Genomic DNA, 25822 nt, shown 5'->3' on the forward strand with positions numbered 1-25822 from the left:
GGGACAGCATTCATAGACTAGTATCCATAGACTTTAGGCACATTGATCTCTTCGGTTACCAGTTGCCAACTGACCAGCGCTGGGTCAGTTTTGGGAAGATTAAACGTTAGAATGATTGTAGATATAAATTTATAGGCCGTTGGTCGGTATTGTAGAAAGAGGGTAGGTGGTAAGGTGGATAGAGACGGAAAGGAAGGATGAGTTTGGTGGGTGGGCAGAGACGTGATATCGAACAGAGGAAGGGATGGAATCAAATAGAGAGGGAGGAGAAGGGGAGAAACCCTGATGTGGAGAGGAAATAGGTAGGATTAGCTGTAGCCAGAAAGATGAATAAACATGAGAGCGGATTTCATTGTCAAGGAGCGGAAGTCGGTTGAAGTTTAGTTGGCATAGGATATGGAGTGTGTGTAGGAGTAGGTATGATGGGATTGTAAAGGCGCAGCAGCGTACCAGAGTTGGTGATCAGAGTTGAAACAATGGGGTTATTGGAATCTAGTTTTCAGATAGTAGAGGAGATGCAGAGGTGTTCGATGTGCGTGAGGAAAGATGCGAAGTTGGTGGAATGGTAGAGGATCCGCGTGGGGGAAGGTAGATGGATGCGAAAAGCGAGTCGGAGTGCATGGCGTTCGAGGATTTGGGGAGACTTACAGAACTTTGACAGAACAGATATCAATGCAACATTTACATTGGAGAACATGGGCCAGATCAAGGTTTTGTAGGTGTGAGGGATAGTTAAGGGACCTAATCCCCGAGTTCGGCCAGTTTCTGGGTTTAGAAGTTTACTTTCTACGGTGGACTCCTTGCTGGATTGGTATTACGTGCGGTTTGCATGTTAATTGCCAGTTAGTGGTCAGTCCAAGATATTTTAGTATACTAGTGGACTGGATAGGACAGTCGTAAATGGTAACTAAGAAGTCATGGAGATAGAAGGTGTGGGTGGTTTGTCGTATAATTATTGCCGGGGTTCTACATCTACATACATACTCCGCAATCCACCATACGCTGCGTGGCGGAGGGTACCTCGTACCTCAACTAGCATCTCCTCTCCCTGTTCCACTCCCAAACAGAAAGAGGGAAAAATGACTGCCTATATGCTTCTGTACGAGCCCTAATCTCTCCTATCTTATCTTTATAGTCTTTCCGCGAAATATAAATTGGCGGCAGTAAAATTGTACTGCCGTCAGCCTCAAATGCTGGTTCTCTAAATTTCCTCAGTAGCGATTCCCGAAAAGAACGTCTCCTTTCCTCCAGGGACTCCCACCCGAGTTCCTGAAGCATTTCCGTAACACTCGCGTGACGATCAAACCTACCAGTAACAAATCTAGCAGCCCCCCTCTGAATTGCTTCTATGTCCTTCCTCAATCCGACCTGATAGGGATCCCAAACGCTCGAGCCGTACTCAAGAATAGGTCGTATTATTGTTTTATACACGGTCTCCTTTACAGATGAACCACATCTTCCCAAAATTCTACCAATGAAACGAAGACGACTATCCGCCTTCCCCACAACTGCCATTACATGCTTGTCCCACTTCATATCGCTCTGCAATGTTACGCCCAAATATTTAATCGACGTGACTGTGTCAAGCGCTACACTACTAATGGAGTATTCAAACATTACGGGATTCTTTTTCCTATTCATCTGCATTAATTTACATTTATCTACATTTAGAAAAAATGGCTCTGAGCACAATGGGAGTTAACATCTGAGGTCAACAGTCCCCTAGAACTTAGAACTACTTAAACCTAACTAACCTAAGGACATCACACACATCCATGCCCGAGGCAGGATTCGAACCTGCGACCGTGGCGGTCGCGCGGTTCCAGACTGAAGCGCCTAGAACCGCTTGGCCACACCGGCCGGCCTATATTTAGAGTAGCTGCCATTCTTTACACCAATCACAAATCCTGTCCAAGTCATCTTATATCCTCCTACAGTCACTCAACGACGACATCTTCCCGTACACCACAGCATCATCATCAAACAGCCGCACATTGCTACCCACCTTATCCAAAATATCATTTATGTAGATAGAAAACAACAGTGGACCTACCACACGTCCCTGGGGCACTCCAGATGATACCCTCACCTCCGATGAACACTCACCGTCGAGGACAACGTACTGGGTTCTATTACTTAAGAAATCTTCGAGCCAATCACTTATTTGGGAACCAATCCCATATGCTCGTACCTTAGTTAGAAGTCTGCAGTGGGGCACCGAGTCAAACGCTTTCCAGAAGTCAAGGAATATGGCATCCGTCTGATACCCTTCATCCATGGTTTGCAACATATGATGTGAAAAAAGGGCGAGTTGCGTTTCGCAGGAGCGATGCTTTCTAAAGCCGTGCTGATGCATGGACAGCAACTTCGAGGGGTTGATCTTGAGGAGCCGTTGATTACACCAGGAGGTAAACTGATTGAGGTGGATTTAGAAGGTTAGTTGGGATTTCTGGAGTGTAGGGTAGAGGGCGAGCAAAACGATGTTATCAGCATACTGAACGAGGCGGACTGCTGAGAATGTTTCGGGCGTACTGGCAGTGTAGAGGAGATAAAGAAGAGGGGAGAGGATAGATCCTTGGGGCACCGAAGTTTGATCAGTGGTCTGCGGTATACGTAAAATTTCTGACGCTTAGTCTGTTGAGTGCAAATTACGCAGCTAAACAGTTCAGCAGACGTCACTGTCGATGCAGAGCCTGTGTTTCTCGTGACTGCTGTCGGACTGGAGTCTTACCTGCGGCCCGGCAAGCTGTACTCGAGCCCCTGCACTGTTGCCGGGGAGAGGACGACCAGTGGCACCATCTCCTGCGGTCCCTGCCCTGCGCTGCCGCCTGATTTTAATCCTGACACATTAACTAACGCTGCCCAGTCCTAATCCCGCCAGCAGAGTCGCTGCAAAACTCTCGCCTCCTCTGCTGCTTTCTCGATTAACGACTCTTTAATAGCGCTGCCTCAGAAGCAGCGAACTCCCTGGGGGAGAATTCTACGTCCCTTCTTGAATAGCGGACGGAGTTTTCGCTCGGTACTTCCACGAAAGACTTCCAGTGAACGCCGTCGAAATTTACCCTTTCCTTTCACCGCAACAGTAATTATTTGTCTTTCATCAGTTATTAGCCACACAAGACAGAAAAAAAAGAAAAGAAAAAGAAACAAAAAAGAAAATTATTTCTTGTCAGCTTCAAACTATACTATTAACTAATATTTTTGTCTACAAGTTTGCTATGGGTGGGCTAAAATAATAGCATGTCATCTCTATTGACAATATTACTTCAATAATTACGCATGTGTTTCAAATTCAGAACTCCTTTCTCAAAAACGATGTCACTATGATGTTTGAAGCCTGCTTACAGCAAGTCAAGCTTAACTACCTGTTCTCTTGTTACTGTTTTTAGTCTGAACTGTAGTGCAGTTACAACCCAGACCTAAAAACAGACAATGTTATCTGTACGGGACGTAATGTGGCACATGGGAAAATATCGAAACCACCTACGGTGTCTGTGTCAGACATCCTATTAAAATCTAATAAACTGTGAGGGGGTGAAAGAGAATTGCTAATAAACTGCGAGAAAGAAGCTTGAAAGAGCACTAACAGCTTCAAGCAGTGGCGGAATTAGGTGTTACTTCTGATCAGTGACATAAAAATGTAAGGAAACTGATGTGCCAGAAGGTGCGGAACAGACTGAAATATTATCCACCCTTCCCTCCCCCTCCCATTCTAACTGGCTGTGCAAATGACCATGAGCCTAATCAGATCAGAAATTTAAGGTAAACGTTCCCGAAATGTGTAGAATAACTTACTTCTATAAATCACTTACTACACCTTCTATTAATGCAAATTTTGAATGACTGTTATAAAGTATTGCAAGTAACACACAACAAAGACAACAAGAAGTACCACAACATTTTGAATAGCCCACAGAAAATCAAAAGCTATTTCTAATTCGGTCGCCAGTACAATTGGACACTTTGTTCAGTAACTCGTCGATTATTAGAACATTAATTATTACCTTACAGGGTTATTACAAATGATTGAAGCGATTTCACAGCTCTACAACAACTTTATTATTTGACATATTTCCACAATGCTTTGCACACACATACAAAAACTCAAAAAGTTTTTTTAGGCATTCACAAATGTTCGATATGTGCTCCTTTAGTGATTCGGCAGACATCAAGCCGATAATCAAGTTCCTCCCACACTCGGCGCAGCATGTCCCTATCAATGAGTTCGAAAGCATCGTTGATGCGAGCTCGCAGTTCTGGCACGTTTCTTGGTAGAGGAGGTTTAAACACTTCACCATTAAGAAAAAATGTTGCTTCATCACTGAAAGCATCCTCTTCCATGAGCTGTTGCAACCGCGCCGAAAATTCAAAGCGTTTGACTTTGTCATCGGGTGACAGGGCTTGTAGCAATTGTAAACGGTAAGACTTTTGCTTTAGCCTTTTCTGTAAGATTTTCCAAACCGTTGGCTGTGGTACGTTTAGTTCCCTGCTAGCTTTTTAGTCGACTTCCGCGGGCTATGCGTGAAACTTGCCCGCACGCGTTCAACCGTTTCTTCGCTCACTGCAGGCCGACCCGTTGATTTCCCCTTACAGAGGCATCCAGAAGCTTTAAACTGCGCATACCATCGCCGAATGGAGTTAGCAGTTGGTGGATCTTGTTGAACTTCGTCCTGAAGTGTCGTTGCACTGTTATGACTGACTGATGTGAGTGCATTTCAAGCACGACATACGCTTTCTCGACTCCTGTCGCCATTTTGTCTCACTGCGCTCTCGAGCGCTCTGGCGGCAGAAACCTGAAGTGCGGCTGCAGCCGAACAAAACTTTATGAGTTTTTCTACGTATCTGTAGTGTGTCGTGACCATATGTCAATGAATGGAGCTACAGTGAATTTATGAAGTCGCCTCAATCATTTGTAATAGCCCTGTACTTATCTGAATAAACGTGAGCAGATGAAATTTTTCGCGCATGAAATAGAAAACACTTTAATAACTAACAAAGAAAATTTTAACTACGATTTTAAATTAGTAAAATAATAAAACGTAATAATAAAAAAAAACTACGCAAATAATCTTTACAGAAAGAGCGATATGGTGAGTTCTCTCTATACGGTCAAAATTGCGTTTCCTCATAGTAACGTTAAACAGCACAACAAAAATGGTTGAAATTGCTCTAAGCACTATGGGACTTAACATCTGAGGTCACCAATCCCCTAGACTTAGAACTACTTAAACCTAACTAACCTAAGGACATCACACACATCCATGCCCGAGGCAGGATTCGAACCTGCGACGATAGCAGCTGCCCGGTTCCAGACTGAAGCGCCTAGAACCGCTCGGCCACAACGGCCGGCGCACTCGTTTGACACCACTCAAATCGCATATGGAGGTGGTTTGTGATCAGTGGAATGCACACCACAGGGTGTCTGGCTCGGAGCTTGAACAATGTTACAAATCAGTTACTTCAAGGGCGTCTCAGAGCCAGACGTCTCAAGGAATTATTACACAAGACCAACCTATAGAGCCCTCACCTCCCCCCCACCCCCAGCCATCCCACCCCACACGCACACACAGACACACACAGACACACACACACACACACACACACACACACACACACACACACACTCAAATCCTCAAACCTACTCTCACTCACTCTCTCTCTCTCTCTCTCTCTCTCTCTCTCTCTCCCCTTTTCGCACACAACACGCACACACAGAAAAAAATACTAAAATAATAAAAATAATAATAATAATAATAATGAAAAATCCTGAGACCTGCTCTCTCTCTCTCTCTCTCTCTCTCTCACACACACACACACACACACACACAAAGAAAAAAAAATGCACAGACACCTCAGAGAGATTTAGAACAACCGCCAGGAACACCTTCAACTGTTCCACCGTCAGCCATCTTGTTTTTACACCTTCAACTGTTCCACTGTCCGTTTGTCCATGTTTGTTTTTACAGCTGGTAAACTGTGAAACAGTGACAGTGACAGTGACAGCGACAGCTCAATATATAATGTTTGACAGTGATGAAGATGACGGAAAAGAAAACGTAAGTGAAACATAATGTAAATAGCCACACACACACACACACACACACACACACACACACACACACACACTCACACACACACACACACACACATACACACTTAATTAATTTCAGGTATAGAAATAACAATTTTCAAATCGTAATTTTGGCTTAAACAATTTATCTACTTTAAAGTGTAAGTGGTTGCAGATGACAAACTGCGGAACAAAACAGTCACTGTAGAAACACAATATATCAGAAAAACCACACCATGTGTAAAAAGGTATGAATTCATAATTCTGTGTGTTTTTTCAAATATCTGTAATTACGATTTAAAAACTAATAGGTTCATGTATACAAACAGTAAAGAACATTCTTTATCTTTTACAGCCATAAAATAAAAGCCCACTGAAGGTACTACAACTGCAGTGAAACATGTCTGGGTTAAAAAACATATATACTGTAGGGTGTATTCCACTGATCCCTAACCATAGCCACCTGCGCCCTCAGTGGTGTCAAGTGAGAGGCAATTAGAGAGCAGGGTGGAGGTCTGTTGTGTTTTCTGATGAAAGCTGGTTCTACCTCAATGCCAGTGATGGTAAGTAGGAGGCCAGTTGAGGGCCAGCAACCAACCTGTCTGCATGCCAGTTGTCTGGTGTGCAATTTCGTATTACAGCAGAAGCACTCTCGTGGTTATCCCACACACCCCGACTGTACAATTGTACATGACTCTGGTGTTTCGACTTGTCGTGATGCCATTCATGAAAGCATTCCAGGGGGTGTTTTCTAATATATGTTCAAATGCGTGTGAGTTCTTAAGGGACCAAACTACTGAGGTCATCGATCACTAGACTTACACGCTACTTAAACTAACTTATCCTAACGTAAATGATGACTAACTGAAAACCTCAGCTGCCGACAGGTGTTGTTGATATACCTCGATGAGGACTGCGGAAAATGTGTGCCCCGACCGGGACTCGAACCCGGGATCTCCTGCTTACACGGCAGACGCTCTATCCATCTGAGCCATCGAGGACACAGATGAATAGCGCGACTGCAGGGACTTATCCCTTGCACGCTTCCCGTGAGACTCACATTCCCAACTGTCCACAATTCTACATATGTATTGTACCTTATAGACATATGCCGACCCACTCCTGCCCACGTATCCTGAGAACAACACACGCACACCCATGCCCGAGGGAGGACTCGAACCTCCGGCGGGAGGGGCTACGCAGTCAGTGACATGGCGTCTCTAAACGCTCGACCACTCCGCGCGGCTATTTTTTTCTAACAGGATGACGCTCGGCCACGTACCGCTGTTGTAACCCAAAATGCTATACAGATTGTCGGCATGTTGCCTTTGCTTGCTCCAGCATCAGATCTGTCTCCAGTCGATCACATATGAGACATCATTGGACGACAAATCCAGTGTCATCCACAAGCAACATTAACCATCTCTGTATTGACCGATCAAGTGCAATAGACATGGAACTTCATCCCAGAAAATGACATCCGCCACCTGTACAACATAATGCATGCACGTTTGCATGCTTGCATTCAACATTCTGGCGGGTACACCGGTTATTAATGTACCAGCAGTTCACATTTTCAATGGCTTATCTCGCGTTTACATTAACCTGTGATCTTGCAAAATTAGTCACCTAAATATGTTTCTTAGACGAATGTATTCCCGAAATTTCAATGCTCTACATTAATAATTTTTCGGTTTGTGATTTTTTTCCGTTGGTGTGTGATCCAGAATACCACACACACTGAGTTTAAACCGATTCGAAATTCTCTGCATCCAGGATAGTTCCTTCCTGAAAACCAGAAGGTAAGATTTCTGGGTTATCGGATATACAGGGCGTCCCCAACAATGTGTGCACTGTTTTAAAGCTCGTAGCTACAATTATTTGTATTTCTCCTCTTTCAAGTGTGACAGCTTGAAGAACGTTTGACGGTAGGCTGATCCTTGAGCAGAGGAAGTTCAGTCTGACGTGTTACTGGAACTCTGAGAACGCAAGAGAAGTGCAAGGACAGGTCAGAAGGAAATTCAACGAGATGCACCAACGCGGCTCAAAATTACTCGCCTGCAAGATAAGTTTATGGAAGAAGGAACTGCGCAGAATGTCTAGAAGAACCCTTCCGCAAGACCACGATCATCCACTGGCCCCACAAGAGAAAGAGAATGTTACAGCAGTCTCCTAGAAAGACTGTGCAGCAAGCAGCCCCTTAGACAGTGCTGCCAAAATCGAGCGTCCATCACACTTTGAAATGTGTTCAATGGAAAAGTTTTAATCCCAGATTACTCTACACTCTGAATGAGATTTGTCGTGCCACAGGATTGTATTTTGTTAATGGTATCAGGCAAGATGGGCACAGGACAAACAAAATCCATACACAGATGTTTGAAGTAATGAGGTCACTTTTAAATTAAGTGGTTCAATTAATCGTCATAGTTGTACTTACTGGGCAGACGAGAATCCTCACGTGACGGTGGAACGCCATGTGAACCTACCAGGAGTTACAGTGTGGCGTGCTTTATTTGGATTGGATTGGACCTTTCTTCTTTAAACATACGATGACTGGAGAAAATTACCTGAACTTACACACCATTCCATGTAGCAAAGAGACATTTCAGGAAAGAGAATGGTATTTCCACCAGGATGGACCACCTACCCACTACCGTCGTGATGTTAGGTCTACCCTGACAAACTCCTACCTGTAGAGGACAAGTGGTTTGTTTTTAGGAAATACGGTGCGAAATCGTGATTTAGTGTGTTTCAGTGCGCGATGCGCCAGCCTCACGGCAGACGGCGGATGAAGGCTGGCAGGCGCGTTATGCAGGTGACACAGTTTTGCAACGAGCTTCGGTATGTGTGTACGTGCGCGGCAGCCAACAGCCAGAACGCAGCATTAGCAGAATTACGCAGGCGCGGGCCGCGTGTGGCGCGGTTGCGTTGGCCAACTCATTGAGAACATTCTAATAAACACAGCGCCGCATAACTGGCGGGTTCGGCAGCGGTCTGCACTATTTAAGGGCATCAGAGGTGGCGTCAGCATCGGTTCGACTGATAGGGCGTTCGGTTGCTGTTACGTCGTCATCATCAGTGACGCTGTACCCGAGGACCGGCAGGCGGAGGGCGTTGCCCGCTGCTGCACCGGCGACTCCCAGCGTTGTCACAAGCCACAGCGTCTGCAGGAGGAGAGCTAGGCCAGGCCTCGTGCTGCTAACCTCCTACCACCTGCGCAGCCGCTGACTGAGCACAGCGTCACGTTCCCCGGGCTGCACGCATCAGCACGTCTCCACCACGACACGAGTGGTGGGGCTGAGCTACCGGAAAATATATTGGAAGAACCAACAATAAAGAGGAAGATTCCTAAAAACAGCCATCTTCTTCTACCCAGCCATGCCCTACAACCTCGACCATGTCACCTGCTCTGGTCATCCTATTACATACCGGACAGATGGATAGGACGAAGAGGCAATACCAAGTTCCTTTCCCACTCACCAGATTTGACCCTTATGGAGTTTTTCTGTAAGGCATGCGAAGCACAATGTTTAAAGCACAAGACCAGCTACAGTCAATGTGCTGAAAGCAGCCATCGAAAACGAATATACCTAAATGGCTGGTATTTTCTGATTCTCGATACAGAGAAACTGCTATCAAGAAACAGCAACTTAGAGAATGTCTATAAGTGAGAGCAGGAAGTGACCAATGAGAAAGCCTACATTCTGCTCCTGATTCTGACTGGCTTGAATGCGTGAGGGTTAAAAAATTTCATGGAGCCCGCGAAACAGAGAAGAGCAGCAGCCATCTTTGGGTATCTCCCCCATCTTCCTCTAAGTTCAACTTCTTCTTCCCCTACTTCCTCTTCCATCCATATCTTTCTGCCCCATGTCTCCGTCCATCTCCTCCTGTTTCTTTTCTCTGTCCAACTCCTCCTCTCCCCTCTCTCTGTCCCCCACCTCCTCTTCTCTTTCTGTCCTTTTCATCCTCTCCTTCTCTCTATACATCCCTTTCCTCCCATCTCTGGAACCGCGCGACCGCTACGGTTGCAGGTTCGAATCCTGCCTCGGGCATGGATTTGTGTGCTGTCCTTATGTTAGTTAGGTTTAAGTAGTTCTAAGTTCGAGGGGACTGATGACCTCAGCAGTTAAGTCCCATAGTGCTCAGAGCCATTTTTGAACCTCCCATCTCTGTGTCGATCTCTTCCTTGTCCCTCTGTGTCTATCCATCTTCCCCCCCCCTTTTTCTCTTCACGTTATCAACTCCACCTCACTAGGACGTTGCTGTCCAGATAGTAAGTAATGCATCAAGTTTGGCTAAAATCAAGCCAGGAGTTTAGGGGAGTTTTTCACCCACGGCCTTCCCGCTGTACACATGCTATATATTCCACATATATTTAACGTATTTTACACGTATTTTTACTCTCATTTCACCTGTATCTCTAGCGAATTTCACCCTCCAGTTTCATTTTCAAGCAGCTCAGATGTTTATGGCATCTTATATCCTGGCCTAAGTATCGAATCATAATATAATTTCGCAAGTACATCCAGTGCTATACATAGATACTATTCTACAAAACGTGTTGCGAATGGAGTTAGTAGTAAAGAAGTAATAAATTAAAACGTCGTCCGTGATGCGGCAGTTTTTCACGCATCTCAGTGGTCATGACGTCAGATCTCTTGAACTGTATGTCGTACAATGATATTTATGCAGGTACATTCAGTGGTATATGTGAACTCTGTCTGCAAAATATTTTGCAAATAGAATTATTAGCAAAGAAGTAATGAATTAAAAGGTCATGCCTTAAGCGACAGTTTTACTGCAGGCACAGCGAAAACATAGTAAGCGATAAACTTGTTGCCCTTCATCATTTTACGGGGAGTGTTAGCGATAAGATGTCCCGTAAATGTTCGAAGTTGTGGAAAAGTTGGTTGCAAGTCGGTAAGTGCTCTTATTTTCAAATGATTGATGAATATAATCTGGCTCTTAGCGTTTCATGAACTGCGCTTCTTTTTCATTCCCGCCGCACCATTTTTGGAGGAAGCTGCCCCCCCCCCCCCCCAGTGGATCTTCCCAGACCGTAAGTGGTATATAAGAGGGCAATCTCAAAAGTAAGGTCTCCTACTTTCGTATAAGTACATAGACCTGTTTATTTCTACAATGGTTTACATCAGTTTACAGCTTCAACATTTAGCTATTTTTCGATATAATCACCATCTCTGTCGATGCATTTTTGTATACGATGTGGCAGTTTTTGTATGCCCTTGTCATACCAGCTCGCCGCCATACTGTTCAGAAAGTTATGAATCTCTTCTTTCACCTCGTCGTCGGAGCTGAATCGCTTTCAGGCCAAATGTCGTCTTAACTTAGGGAGCAGGTGATAGTCACTGGTTCAACCCTCTTCTCCGGTTCTGAATCGCCCGTTTGAGTTTTTTCAGATTCTCACAGTACCTGTTAGCGTTAATTGTGGTCCTAGTGGGCATAAAGTCGACCAACAATACTCCTTTTCGATCCCAAAAAACGGTTGTCATGACTTTACCTGCAGACTGTGTTTGAATTTCCGTGGCTTTGGCGAAGAAGAATGCCGCCACTGGCGTGATTGTTGCTTGGTCTCAGGTGTAAAGTGGTATGCCCAGGTTTCGTCACCCGTGACAATTGAGTCCAGAAAGTTGTCCTGTTCGGCAGCAAGGCGGTGAAGAAATGCGCGGGAAGCATCAACTCGATGCCGCGTGTGGTCCTCAGTCAGCATGCGTGGCACCGATCTTGCGCACACCTTGAGGTAGTTCAATGTTTCTGTTAAAATTGTGTGAGCAGTGCTTCAGAAACCTCAGGAACCAGCGTACAGGGATCATCCAGAGTGATCCGCCGATCTTCACCTTCAACACTGTCTCCTCAGAAATTGGGGGTCTCCCGCTCCTTTGTTCGTCGTGAATTTCGGTCCGACCAGCTGCAAACTCTCTACACCACTTACGAACATTTTTGACATCCATGCACGACTCACCATACACTTCCGTCAATTGGCGATTGATTTCAATCGGCGCAGTGCCCTTTGCATTCAAAAACCGAATAACTGCGCCCGATTCGCACTTGGCGGTAACATCCAACGGGAGCTCCATTCTCAACGGCTGCCAAGCCAAGGCAGCGCATCAGCGAGGCGTGCGCATGTTTACACACAGCGCGTGAAGCAGTCTTCGTAACAGTGTGACCAGCTGCCACACAAACAGAGTTCTGTACTTTAAAAAAATAGGAAACCGTACTTTTGGGACACCCTCGTATGTACCAAGTTTTGTTGAATTCGGTAGTTTAAAGTAGATGTGGAACAAGCATATACGAGAGCTATTCAGAAAATGAGGTCTGATCGGTCGCGAAATAGAAAACACAGTGAAAAATTAAAAATGTGATATTGCAACAGTTTGATACACGTCTCCGCTACTTGTCTACGTTGTCGCTGCTCCGACTTACACATCTGTCGCAGCGTTGTACCCACTTTCCAGTATGCTCTCCACGGAAGGCAGCAGCCTGTGCTTTCCGCGACTTTTCTATGCTTGTCTGCAGTTCGTTGTCTGTGTGAAAATGTTGTCTTCAAAGCCAGTAGATTATGTGAGCAGAGATGAACATTAGAGGGAGCTACGTCCGGGCCGTATGGTGGGTAATCAAACGCTTCCCAACGAAAACGCTGCAGGGGCTTCCTCATCACACCTGCAGTGTGCGGCTGAGAAATGTCATGAAGAAGGAACATTATGTGGGGTTGCATGAGATCAGGCAAGCCGTCGCAGTAGGCACCCATACTCTGCCGGAGACACTATTGCTCTACGTATCTTTACGTGCTCACTGAATGCTCGAAACTCAAAAGAGCGAATGACGCGATCGTCATGCGTACTAGAGATGTTGCCCATCCACGCAAAGCTTCATCGGATTTTCGCTATCGTTTCCATTTCACGCCAAAGCAGACCTTACGTTCTGAAAAGCCCTCGTATACAGGGTGGTCCACTGATCGTGACCGGGTCAAATATCTCACTAACTAAGCGTCAAACGAAAAAACTACATAGAACGAAACTTGTCTAGCTTGAAGGGGGAAACCAGATGACAGTATGGTTGGCCCGCTAGATGGCACTGCCATAGGTCAAACGGATATCAACTGCGTTTTTAAAAATAGGAACCCCCATTTTTATTACATATTCGTGTAGTACGTAAAGAAATATGAATGATTTTAGTTGGACCACTTTTTTCGCTTTATGATAGATGGTGCTGTAATAGCCACAAACATATGGCTCACAATTTTAGACGAACAGTTGGTAACAGGTAGGTTTTTTAAATTAAAATACAGAACGTAGGTACGTTTGAAGATCTTATTTCGGTTGGTTTTTTAAATTAAAATACAGAACGTAGGTGTGTTTAACATTTTATTTCGGTTGTTCCAATGTGATACATGTACCTTTGTGAACTTATCATTTCTGAGAATGCATGCTGTTACAACGTGATTACCTGTAAATGCCACATCAATGCAATAAAGGCTCAAAATGATGTCCATCAACCGCAATGCATTTGACAGTACGTGTAACGACATTTCTCTCAACAGTGAGTAGTTCGCCTTCCGTAATGTTCGCACATGCATTGAAAATGCGCTGACGCATGTTGTCAGGCGTTGTCGGTGGATCACGATAGCAAATATCCTTGAACTTTCCACACAGAAAGAAATCCGGGGACGTCAGATACGGTGAACATGCGGGCCATGGTATGATGCTTCGACGAACAATCCACCTGTCATGAAATATGCTGTTCAATACCGCTTCAACCGCTCGCGAGCTATGTGCCGGACATCCATCACGTTGGAAGTACATCGCTATTCTGTCATACAGTGAAACATCTTGTAGTAACATCGGTAGAACATTACTTAGGAAATCAGCATACATTGCGCCATTTAGATTGCCATCGATAAAATGGGGCCAATTATCCTTACTCCCATAATGCCGCACCATACATTAACCCTCCAAGGTCGCTGATGTTCCACTTGTCGCAGCCATCGTGGATTTTCCGTTGCCCAATAGTGCATATTATGCCGGTTTACGTTAGCGCTGTTGGTGAATGACGCTTCGTAGCTAAAAAGAACGCGTGCGAAAAATCTGCCATCGTCCCGTGCCCAGTGGCAGAACTGTACACGACGTTCAAAGTCGTGCATAGAAATATAGTACGGGTGCAGTCGATGTTGATGTAGCATTTTCAACACCGACGTTTTTGAGATTCCCAATTCTCTCTGCTACCGATGTGCGGATTAGCCGCGACAGCAGCTAAAACACCTACTTGGGCATCATCATTTGTTGCAGGTCGTGGTTGACGTTTCACATGTGGCTGAACACTCCCTGTTTCCGTAAATAACGTAACTGTCCGGCGAACGGTCCGGACACTTCGATGATGTCGTCCAGGATACCGAGCAGCATACATAGCACACGCCCGTTGAGCATTTTGATCACAATAGCCGTACATCAAAACGATATCGACCTTTTCGGCAATTGGTAAACGGTCCATTTTAACACGGGTAATGTATCACGAAGCAAATACCGTCTTCACTGGCGGAATGTTACGCGATACCACGTACTTATACGTTTGTGACTATTACAGCGCCATCTATCACAAAGCGAAAAAAGTGGTCCAACTAAAACATTCATATTTCTTTACGTACTACACGAATATGTAATAAAAAATGGGGGTTCCTAGTTAAAAAACGCAGTTGATATCCGTTTGACCTATGTCAGCGCCATCTAGCGGGCCAACATAGCGCCATCTATTATCCCCCTTCAAGCAAGACAAGTTTCGTTCTTTGTAGTTTTTTTCGTTTAATGCTTCCTTCGTGAGATATTTGGCCCGTTCACTATCAGTGGACCACCCTGTATAAGGCGCGAAGAGAAAGCTTCCGCTTGAGTGCTTTGCTGCAGCGTATATGCAACCCATCAGGACTCCAGTGCGTATACAGGGTGAGTCACCTAACGTTACCGCTGGATATATTTCGTAAACCACATCAAATACTGACGAACCGATTCCACAGACCGAACGCGAGGAGAGGGGCTAGTGTAATTGTTTAATACAAACCATACAAAAATGCACGGAAGTATGTTTTTTAACACAAACCTACGTTTTTTTAAATGGAACCCCATTAGTTTTGTTAGCACATCTGAACATATAAACAAATACGTAATCAGTGCCGTTTGTTGCATTGTAAAATGTTAATTACATCCAGAGATATTGTAACCTAAAGTTGACGCTTGAAACCTCCGACGTTCAGTTGCGTGTTGTAACAAACACGGGCCACGGTCGGCGAGCAGCATCTGCAGGGACATGTTTACGATGACGACCGTGTTTACGAGTGTGGCTGTAGCGCACTGTTGTGGTTTGGTCTAGCTGTCGCAGTGTCCGCACGTAGCGCTTGGTGCTATTGTTATTCTGCATTCGTCACCGCACGCAGACCAACTGTAGTACATCGTATTACCAGACGTCTGTGATAGTTTAGTATTGTAGGAACTGTGACCATGGTGTATTCGAACTCTGAAAAGGCGGAGATGATACTCATCTATGGCGTCGACGAAATGCAGCTGAAGGCTGCAGGATGTATGCAGAACGGTACCCGGACAGAGAGCATCCAACGTGCCGTACATTGCAAAACATCTACCGCCAACTGTATGCAACAGGTATGGTCGTAGCACGCAAAGGGGTCCGTAACAGGCCCGTCACAAGAGAAGCGGGTGCAGTTGGTGTGTTAGCTGCTGTTGCCATGAACCCACACATGAGTACACGGGACATTGCGAGAGCCGGTGGACTGAGTCAAAGTAGTGTCATGCGCATACTGCATCGTCACCGCTCTCACCCGTTTCATGTGTCGCTACATCAGCAATTACATGGTGATGACTTTAATCATCGAGTGCAATTCTGTCAATGGGCATTAACAGAGAATGCGTTGCAGTTCTACCTGTTTACCGATGAAGCGGGTTTCACAAACCACGGGGCAGTGAATCTACGGAACATGCATTACTGGTCCCTGGACAATCCTCGCTGGCTCAGACAGGTAAAGCGACAGCGACCGTGGACTGTAAATGTATGGTGCGGAATCATTGGCGACCACCTCATTGGTCCTCACTTCATTGCAGGGGCCCAAACAGCTGCAGCATACATCGCGTTTCTACAGAATGATCTGCCAACGTTGCTCGAAAATGTCCCACTGGAAACGCGTCGACGTTTGTGGTATCAGCATATGGTGCACCTGCACATTCCGCAATTAACACTAGGCTGACCCTTGACAGGATGTCCGACGGGCGTTTCATAGGACGTGGAGGACGCATAAATTGGCCAGCCCGTTCTCCTGATCTTACACCTCTGGACTTCTTTCTGTGGTGTACGATAAAGGAGAATGTGTACCGTGATGCGCCTACAACCCCAGGGGACATGAAACAATGTATTGTGGCAGCCTGCGGGGACATTACACCAGATGTACTGCGGCGTGTACGACATTCATTACGCCAGAGATTTCAATTGTGTGCAGCAAATGATGGCCACCACATTGAACATCTATTGGCCTGACATGTCGGGACACACTCTATTCCACTCCGTAATTGAAAACGGAAACCACATGTGTACGTGTACCTCACCCCTCATGGTAATGTACACGTGCGTCAGTGAAAAAGACCAATAAAAAGGTGTTAGCATGTGGACGTAATGTGCTGTTACAGTCTCTTCTGTACCTAAGGTCCATCACCGTTCCCTTTGAATCCCTACGTAATTCGGTGCTCTCCGATACACACGATCGAACAGTGGAGGAGTGGTACTCAAGCGTCAACTTTAGGTTACAATATCTCCGGATGTAATTAACATTTTACAATGCAACAAACGGCACTGATTACGTATTTGTTTATATGTTGAGATGTGCCAACAAAACTAACGGGATTCCATTTTAAAAATCGTAGGTTTGTGTTAAAAAACATACTTCCGCGCATTTTTTTATGGTTTGTATTAACCAATTACACTAGCCCCTCTCCGCACGTTCGCTCTGTGGAATCGATTCGTCAGTATTTAATGTGGTTTACGAAATATATCCAGCGGTAATGTAAGGTGACTCACCCTGTATACCAGTTGCGTCTCCTAAGAGCTGTCAGGCATATTTACTCTGCTATTTCGGCAGATATTTTCAATTTCGTTTTGGCATCGTGTGGCTGGAGTCCGCCCAAACAAATAGTGCTTGTCAAATATTTCATGCGACGTGCAGCATCGACGGAATGCTTCAGCTTGTCTCCTGTTCCAAACAAAATGATTTTTAAATCGGAATTTTATGTGCCCATGCGATAGAGCGTTACCAGATCAGTCTAGTGCGATATTCATTATACCGATATGCGTTAACAGGGACAGTAAAACACGATGAATAACCGGTACTGCAGCAGCTACAGTGCAGCACACTTCTGGATAGCGGCCGCAGTCATCCTGGCCCAGGGCGGCGCTGGCGCTACTGGAGTACTCGTGTTTTACTGTCCCTTTTCATAAATATCGGCAAAACGAATATCGTACTACAATAATTTTGGACCGCTCTGAGAGTGGGCATGTAAAATTCCACTTTAAAAATTGTTATGTTTGTAACCACAAACAAACCGACGCTTTCCATTAACACTGGGCGCAGTGTTTGCTTCAGCTGATTCCAGCTACACGTTGCGAAAACAAAATTGCAAATATGTCCCGAAACACTAGAGAAAATGCGTCTGGCGACTGTTAGGGGATGACACTCTGTATAAACAGCAACACATAGCCAAGAGGTTACTTGGCATTTGAATGGAAACTTGTTGGTCTTTTCTTATATACGTCAGTATAAATTTGAAAACTGAATAAATCACGGAATAACGTAGATAGAGAGGTTCAAATTGACACACGTGCTTGGACTGACATGGGGTTTTATTAGAACCAAAAAAATAGAAAAGTTCAAAAAATGTCCGACAGATGGCGCTTGCATCTGATCAGAATAGCAATAATTAGCATAACAAAGTAAGACAAAGCAAAGATGATGTTCTTTACAGGAAATGCGCAATATGTCCACCATCATTCCTCAACAATAGCTGTAGGCGAGGAATAATGTTGTGAACAGCACTGTAAAGCATGTCCGGAGTTATGGTGAGGCATTGGCGTCGGATGTTGTCTTTCTGCATCCCTAGAGATGTCGGTCGATCACGATACACTTGCGACTTCAGGTAACCCCAAACCCAATAATCGCACGGACTGAGGTCCGGCGACCGGGAGGCCAAGCACACGATCATCACCAAACGACGCGCGCAAGAGATCTTTCACGCGACTGTGGTGGAGCGCCATCCTGCATAAACATCGTACGTTCCAGCAGGTGTTTATCAGCCAGGCTGCGGATGATGCGATTCTGTAACATATCGGCGTACCTCTCACCCGTCACGGTAGCAGTTTCAATACCAGAATCACGCATTTCCTCGATGAAAAAAGGCCCGATAACGGTAGATGCGGTAAATCCAACCCATACCGTGACTTTCTCGTCATGCAATGGAGTTTCCACGACAGTTCTAAGATTTTCGGTAGCCCAAATTCTGCAGCTGTGGGCGTTGACAGACCCTCGGAGCGTGAAATGAGCTTCGTCGGTCCACAACACGTTACTCAACCAATCGTCATCTTCCGCCATCTTTTCAAACGCCCACACCGCAAATGCCCTCCGCTTCACTAAATCGCCAGCTAACAGTTCATGATGCCGATGGATTTTGTACAGATAGCATCGGAGGGTACGCCTCTGTGCCAACCAAACAGTAGTATATGGAATGCCGGTGCGACGTGCGACTGCACGAGCGCTGACTTCCCCGTGCATAGACGAACCCGCTACAGTCTCCATTTCTTCCTGAACTGTCTCAGCAGCATTACGCCTTGTGCTCCGTCGGCCACTACGGGGTCTATCGTCTTAACAACCCATGGCTTCGAACTTCGAAATCATTCTGGCCACAGCTGCATTTGTCAATGGACCTTTACCCGTTCGAATCCCCTTCCTATGGCGATAGGATCGTAACGCTGAACTAGCACATTCCTCATTCTGATAATACAGCTTCACTAAAAGCGCCTTTTCAGGCAACGTCAACATGTTGCGACTGCTGGCGCATCTGATTCTCTCTCTCATTACAGCTCCTTTTATACACGATTGTCAAGCGCAGTCACTGACGTTTGGCTGTCCAGCGCCATCTGTCGGACATTTTGTGAACTTAGTTTTTTTTTGTTCTAATAAAACCCCATGTCATTCCAAGCATGTGTGTCAATTTTTACCTCTCTATCTACATTATTCCGTCGTTTATTAAGTTTTCAAATTTATACTGACTTTTTGATCACCCGGTATACACATATCCACTTTTATAATATATACGTATTCTTGGGTGTTTGTACCGATGAACTGGTAGTCACCTGTTGTAGATTATAAACAACTAAGCTCTGCGTTACGGATAATACAGAATTTGACGATGAAAACATAAAGTAATGTAATGTCTAAAGGTATGATCTGGGGGCCACTTGTCGTTAAGGAAGAAACCGTTCGTTGAGTAGGAGCATTTAGTATGAGTAACAGATTGAGTCCACTCTAGGACCTCTTACAGACGGCTCTTTAAGCAGACGAGCGTACTGGCTACAGCGACACAGTACTTTTACAGCCTTATTAGGTTTGTTGTTCACAACCAGTCGCAAATCTAAAACAAGGAAGGAGCAGTAGCACATGAACATACACTACCAGAAAGAGCCATTCTGAGTTTAATGCTGATACGTTCCTCTCGTGCTCGCCTCGGAGTTACTATGGTTTTGCGAGATGTCAGACATGTGGGCGTTGCCAGAATCGACGCACTCTCAGCGATGTACGGCGCGCACGACAAATTACGCCACGTATTGCTCCGAAGTTTCAACCGGAAACGTTTACTGGCGGAAGCGGATTAATCCTCTGCGCAGCCACTCTTTCCAATAAGTCTAAATAAGAGTCGGCAGCCTCGCTTTGATCCATGAGACGTGGTTAAACTTCTCAGCACTCCAAAATCAGTAATTAATACCCTGTACCAATTCACCTACCTTCAGAAATATTCCGAGGTGCGATCACTGTACTGGAATATGTACATAGCTAGCAGTTAAAGCTCTGCCTACAGACTGATTTACAACTTCCACCGCTAATCTGCAGAATAAGAAATTAGGAGTGTGGCCTAACACTCTAACGTCAACTGATCAAAAAACACACGAAAACATAACACTGAAATTTCCACGGAAGCAAATGGAATTTACTCGCTTCAATTAAATGTCGCTGAGTCCGTTTCGTTCAGTAAACATTAATGTCAGCAAACTAATGGCTAAAAACTCAGATACACGCTGGTCGCCGGCCGGTGTGGCCAAGCGGTTAAAGGCGCTACAGTCTGGAACCGCGTGACCGCTACGGTCGCAGGTTCGAATCCTGCCTCGGGCATGGATGTGTGTGATGTCCTTAGGTTAGTTAGGTTTAAGTGTAGTTCTAAGTTCTAGGGGACTGATGACCTTAGAAGTTAAGTCCCATAGTGCTCAGAGCCACACGCTGGTCTGCAGAGATTAGGCCCGAAAGTAATTTTCACATGGAGTGTCACTGCCAAGTAAGATAGCTCGATGAAACTTGGACCACACATAGAAAGAGCTGCTACAATATGGTACAGAAGGTAACTAAACGAAATAGGCAATGAGTCAAACAGAAATGACACTTTTATTCGAAGACAGTACTTACACTGAAGTCATCGCAATTTTTAATGTTCCTCTGGACATTACAAAAGGCAGGGCATGCTTGTTAATGGTAGGGTAGCAGTAAATGTTCTGGTCAAAATCGCTGAAGTCAGCATCATCATTCCTGGATATTGTAATGACAGCAATTTCCCAGAATTCGCTCCCCCCACCTCTACCTCCGCCCCCTCCCTCCCCTCCCCACCTCCTCCACGGTCTATGGCGATACGCAACAACATAGTAGTGTCCACCAATCACTGCAGGACCCTGCAGCACAGACGTTTCCGCCAGTTGTATGCAAGCTCAGCCCCCACCCCACAAGCAATCTTAGTTTTTATAATTCGATTGTGTGAGCGCCATCCTTCACTCGCAGTCTGTGCGTACATCCAGATCTCACTTGATTAACTGATGACACTCTTGGGTTGATAATTGGCAACCAATGTTTAATTGAACATCTCATGACTTTATTGCTATTGTAAAGCATTGGTTGCCAATTATTAACATACAAATGATCGCAGGCCTCAGACGGGGTTTTATGTCCTGTATATCACGCTTGGATTGAACAAAGAAGGCTTTAACAAGTTTATTATTGTTGTGTATATCCAACAGAGAAATTCATTCACGGCTTTCTGCACCATGAATGAAGTGGCATAATAATGGCAGTAAGGAGGAATATTGTTCACCAAATAATGGCAATGCAATAGAGCGCCAAGAATATGGAGTACCTCACTGGGTCCTCGAACACAACTTGTTGCTTTTGCTGGAACTGCATTCCTATTTTAAAATGCCTGCCCACTCTCTCACCAAGTGAAGAGTGGTTGCTGCAGACCTAGTGTGTTGTGCTATAAATATCTTTCTGTAAGTAGTCCTCAACCTATAATTAAAATTATATATTAATTATATAATTATATAAAATTATTATATAATTATAATTCATATTATATAAAATATTATGACAATTATAATTATAATTTCAAGAGTGTACCATTAATAACGGGAATCAGATCCACTATTGCCTGAGTCACAGCAGTAGCGACAACAGTACATAAGTACGTATTCAAAGCCTTCTACATGAAAAATGACGGTTTATTTGAACTGCCATGCAATTTGAAGGAACAGAGCACGAGAGCGAGTCATTATTACTGTAACTTTCGGTTGTAAAGTGACGATATACACTGCAACGCCACAGGAACTGGAATAGGCATGCTTATTCAAATGCAGAGATATGTAAACAGGCAGAATGCGGCGCTGCGGTCGGCAAAGCCCATATAAGACAGCAAGAGTCTGGTGCGGTTGTTAGATCGGTTACTGCTGCTACAATGGCAGGATATCAAGATTTAAGTCAGTTTGTAGGTGGTGCTATAGCCAGCGCACGAGCGATGGGGCACAGTATCTCTGAGGTAGCAACGAAGTGGGGATTTTCCCGTACGACCATTTCAAGAGTGTACCATGAATATTAGGAATCCGGTAAAACATAAAATCTCCGACATCGCTGCGGCTGGAAAGAGATTCTGCAAGAGCAGATCCAAAGACGACTGAAGACTATCGTTTAACGTGACGGAAGTGCAACCTTTTCGCAGATTGCTGCAGATTTCAACGAAGGGCCATCAACAAGTGTCAGCGTGCGAACCATTCACCGAAACATGGTCCATATGAGCTTTTGGAGCCGAAAGCTCACTCGTGTACCCTTGATGACTGCACAATACAAAGCTTCACGACTCGTATGGGCAGGTCAACACTGACATTGGACTGTTGGTGACTAGAAACATGTCTCGTTTCAGATTGTATCGAGCGGATGGACGCGTACGGGCATGGAGACAACCTCATGAATCCGTGGACCCTGCATGTCAGCAGGGGAGTGTTCAAGCTGTTGAAAGCTCTGTAGTGGTGTGAGGCGTGTGCAGTTTGAATGATATGGGATCCATGATACGTCTAGTTATGACTCTGACAGGAGACAAGTACGTAAACATTCTGTCTGATTACCTGCATTCATTCTCGTCCATTGTGCATTGCGACGGACTTGGACAGTTCCAGCGGGACAATGCGACACCCCACATGTCCAGGTTGCTACAGAGTGGCTCCAGGAACACACGTGTGAGCTTAAATACTTCCGCTGGACACCAAACTCTCCAGACATGAACATTATTGAGCATACCTGGTATACCTTGCAGCGTGCTGTTCAAAAGTGGTCTCCACCCTCTACTACACTTATGTATTTATGGACAGCCCTACAAGATTCATGGTGTCAGTTCCCTCCAGCACAACTTCAGACATTAGTCGAGTCCATGCCACGTCGTGCAGTGGCACTTCTGCGTGCTCGCGCGGACCCTACGCGATATTAGGCAGGTGTACCAGTTTCTTTGGCTCTTTAGTGAATATATGTAAATAAATATGTCCTCCAAGAAATTGGTTTTATTTTCAACCCTATCAACCAATAACAGCACATACACTTGCAAGTGCCAGCGTGCGAACTATTCAACGAAACACCTTCGATATGGGCTTTCGGAGCCTAAGGCCCATTCGTGTTCCCTTGATTGACTGCACAAAACAAAGCTTTACGCCTGGTCCCGTCAACACTGCCATTGCGCTGTTGATAACTGGAAACATGTTGCTGGTCAGACGAATCTCGTTTCAAATTGTATCGAGCGGATGGACGTGTACAGGTATGGAGACAACCTCATGAATCCATGGACCCCGCATGTCAACAGGGGACTGTTCAAGCCGGTGGAGGCTCTGTAATGTTGTGGGGCGCGTGCAGTTGGAGTGATATGGAACCTGTGATATGTCTAGATACGACTATGACAGGTGACACGTCTGATCACCTGCATCCATTCATGTCCATTAAGCATTCCGACGATCTTGGACAATTCCAGCAGGACAGTGCGACACCCCACACGTCCAGAACTGCTACAAGGTAGCTCCAGGAACACTCTTCTGAGTTTAAATACTTTAACTGTCCACCAAACTCCCCAGACATGAACATTATTGAGCATACCTGGTATACCTTGCAGCGTGCTGTTCAAAAGTGCTCTCCACCCTCTAGTACACTTATGTATTTATGGACAGCCGTGCAGGATTCACGGTGTCAGTTCCCTCCAGCACTACTTCAGACATTAGCTGAGTCCATGCCACGTCGTGTTGAGGCACTTCTGCGTGCTCGCAGGGGTCCTACACGATATTAGGCAGGTGTACCAGTTTCTTTGCTTCTTCAGTGTATTTACCAGTTTGTAGTTTACATTTCTTTACCATTATCTGTTGTAGAGTACAGATCCTTTCTTTAAAGTCCGTGCTATCTGTCGTAGTCGGGAGTATATACACTCGTGTTCAGAATAAACAGAACACCTTAAACGACTAGAGATAGGACTTTTTTCCCGCGGGGAGTGGTCGCGTGGTTAAAGGCGCCATGTCACTGATTGCGCGGCCCCTCCTGCCAGAGGTTCGAGTCCTCCCTCGGTCATGGGTATTGGAACGACGTCACTGGGGACAGTAATGGCATCAGATAGTATTTTTTGACGAATTCAGGTTCTGTTTGTTTGAAAATGATGGCCGCATTTTGGATCGCTGCAGATAGCAGGAACGGCATCACAGTGAATACATCCGCACAAGAGATACAGTGATAACTCGAGGCCCTATGGTATGGGATGCTATTGGACACAACCACAAGTCACAGTTGATGCGTGTCCAGGGCACTGTAACCAGTGTGACTTATGTGAATGACATCCTGCGACCCGTAACCACACCCCTTCTGCACAATAACGCGAACGCATTTTTCAGAAAAACAATACATGACCACATGTTGTTACACGAACACGTGCCTTCTTGGTGTCATGGGATGTCAGGCTCTTGCCCTGACCTGCCAGATTACCAGACTTGTCACCAATCGAAAATGTGTGGGATATGGTGAACTATAGGCGCAGTGCTATGACACAGACAGTCACCATGGATGAAATTTGAGACCAAGTGAATGCAGCATGGATTGCTATACCACAGGACGCCATTCGTGCCTTATACGCGTCGATCCCCTCATGCAAGGAACAAGCTCTCACTGCCCATGGCTGAACCTGTGTCCACCACGCAACAGGACACGTGCTGAACCGAGGTGACTGAAGTGATAATCATTTCTGCATAACATACTAATGTACATATCCTGTGAATATGAACGTCCTAGACGTTCAAGGTGTTCTGTTTTATCTGAACATGAGTATACAAATACATTCCTGGAATAATCTTCAGTTAAAGTAATGAAGTACTTGGTTCTTCAACTGACCCGGTTTGCATTGAACCACACAAGAATGAATATACATCTCGGTAATTTCTTTGGCTTTAGAGATGGGTCTCGTAAACGGAAGTCTTGTTTGTTTTCCTTCTAAACAAACGGCGCATGGAGTATTAATTGCTCCCTTATATGAAATGCTACTCGCGAGATCTTTGCGTAAGGCATCCACTGCTACAGACTGCAGATAACCTAGTCTTTTTTGCCTCAAGTCAGTGTTATTTGATTGTAATACTGATTTTGTTTCTAAATTTCGATTATATGGTTGGTCTTGTTGGTGCAGTCCATTTATTAATGCCGCGCTAACAACTACGTTTTTGGATGTGACATAAATGTGAACGCCTTCCCTGTCAAATAAAATCGAAACATAGTATTCTAATAATTTACCAAGATATTGTAGCTTTGCGCTTAGCTAACGTACTTAAGGATTATATTTTAAACCCACCTCTCTTGCTACCTGTGAGAGCGTCTACATACGAAAATCCCGTTTCATTTACAGGGGAGTTGTCGTTATTTGCTATTACCAATCGTGGGGCTATCACCACCTTAACATTGTTTCCGTCACTTAGCTATTTGGGCATTGCACTGAAGCAACAAAGCCTACATACTATTCCGACCGTGTGTCCTTACCTGGAGCTGCATTTGAAAAGAATGTCCGCTAGTTTGCTGCCTTGTATAAAGTTTATCCACAGTTTTTGTTCTTACTGCAACAGTTTTTGCCAGATGCCTGAAGCTGTTACAATTAAAGCACATGG

At 45.1% G+C, this 25822-nt stretch overlaps 1 non-coding gene across 1 annotated transcript; it reads right to left on the reverse strand.

Annotated features, from left to right (window-relative positions):
- Positions 1 to 6997: 6997 nt before the first annotated feature.
- Positions 6998 to 7071, reverse strand: Trnat-ugu. The gene has a single exon. It is a non-coding gene; the product is annotated as a tRNA-Thr (tRNA).
- Positions 7072 to 25822: the final 18751 nt, after the last annotated feature.

The sequence above is a fragment of the Schistocerca piceifrons genome, chromosome 4 (genome assembly GCF_021461385.2).
Source record: "Schistocerca piceifrons isolate TAMUIC-IGC-003096 chromosome 4, iqSchPice1.1, whole genome shotgun sequence".
NCBI lineage: Eukaryota > Metazoa > Arthropoda > Insecta > Orthoptera > Acrididae > Schistocerca > Schistocerca piceifrons.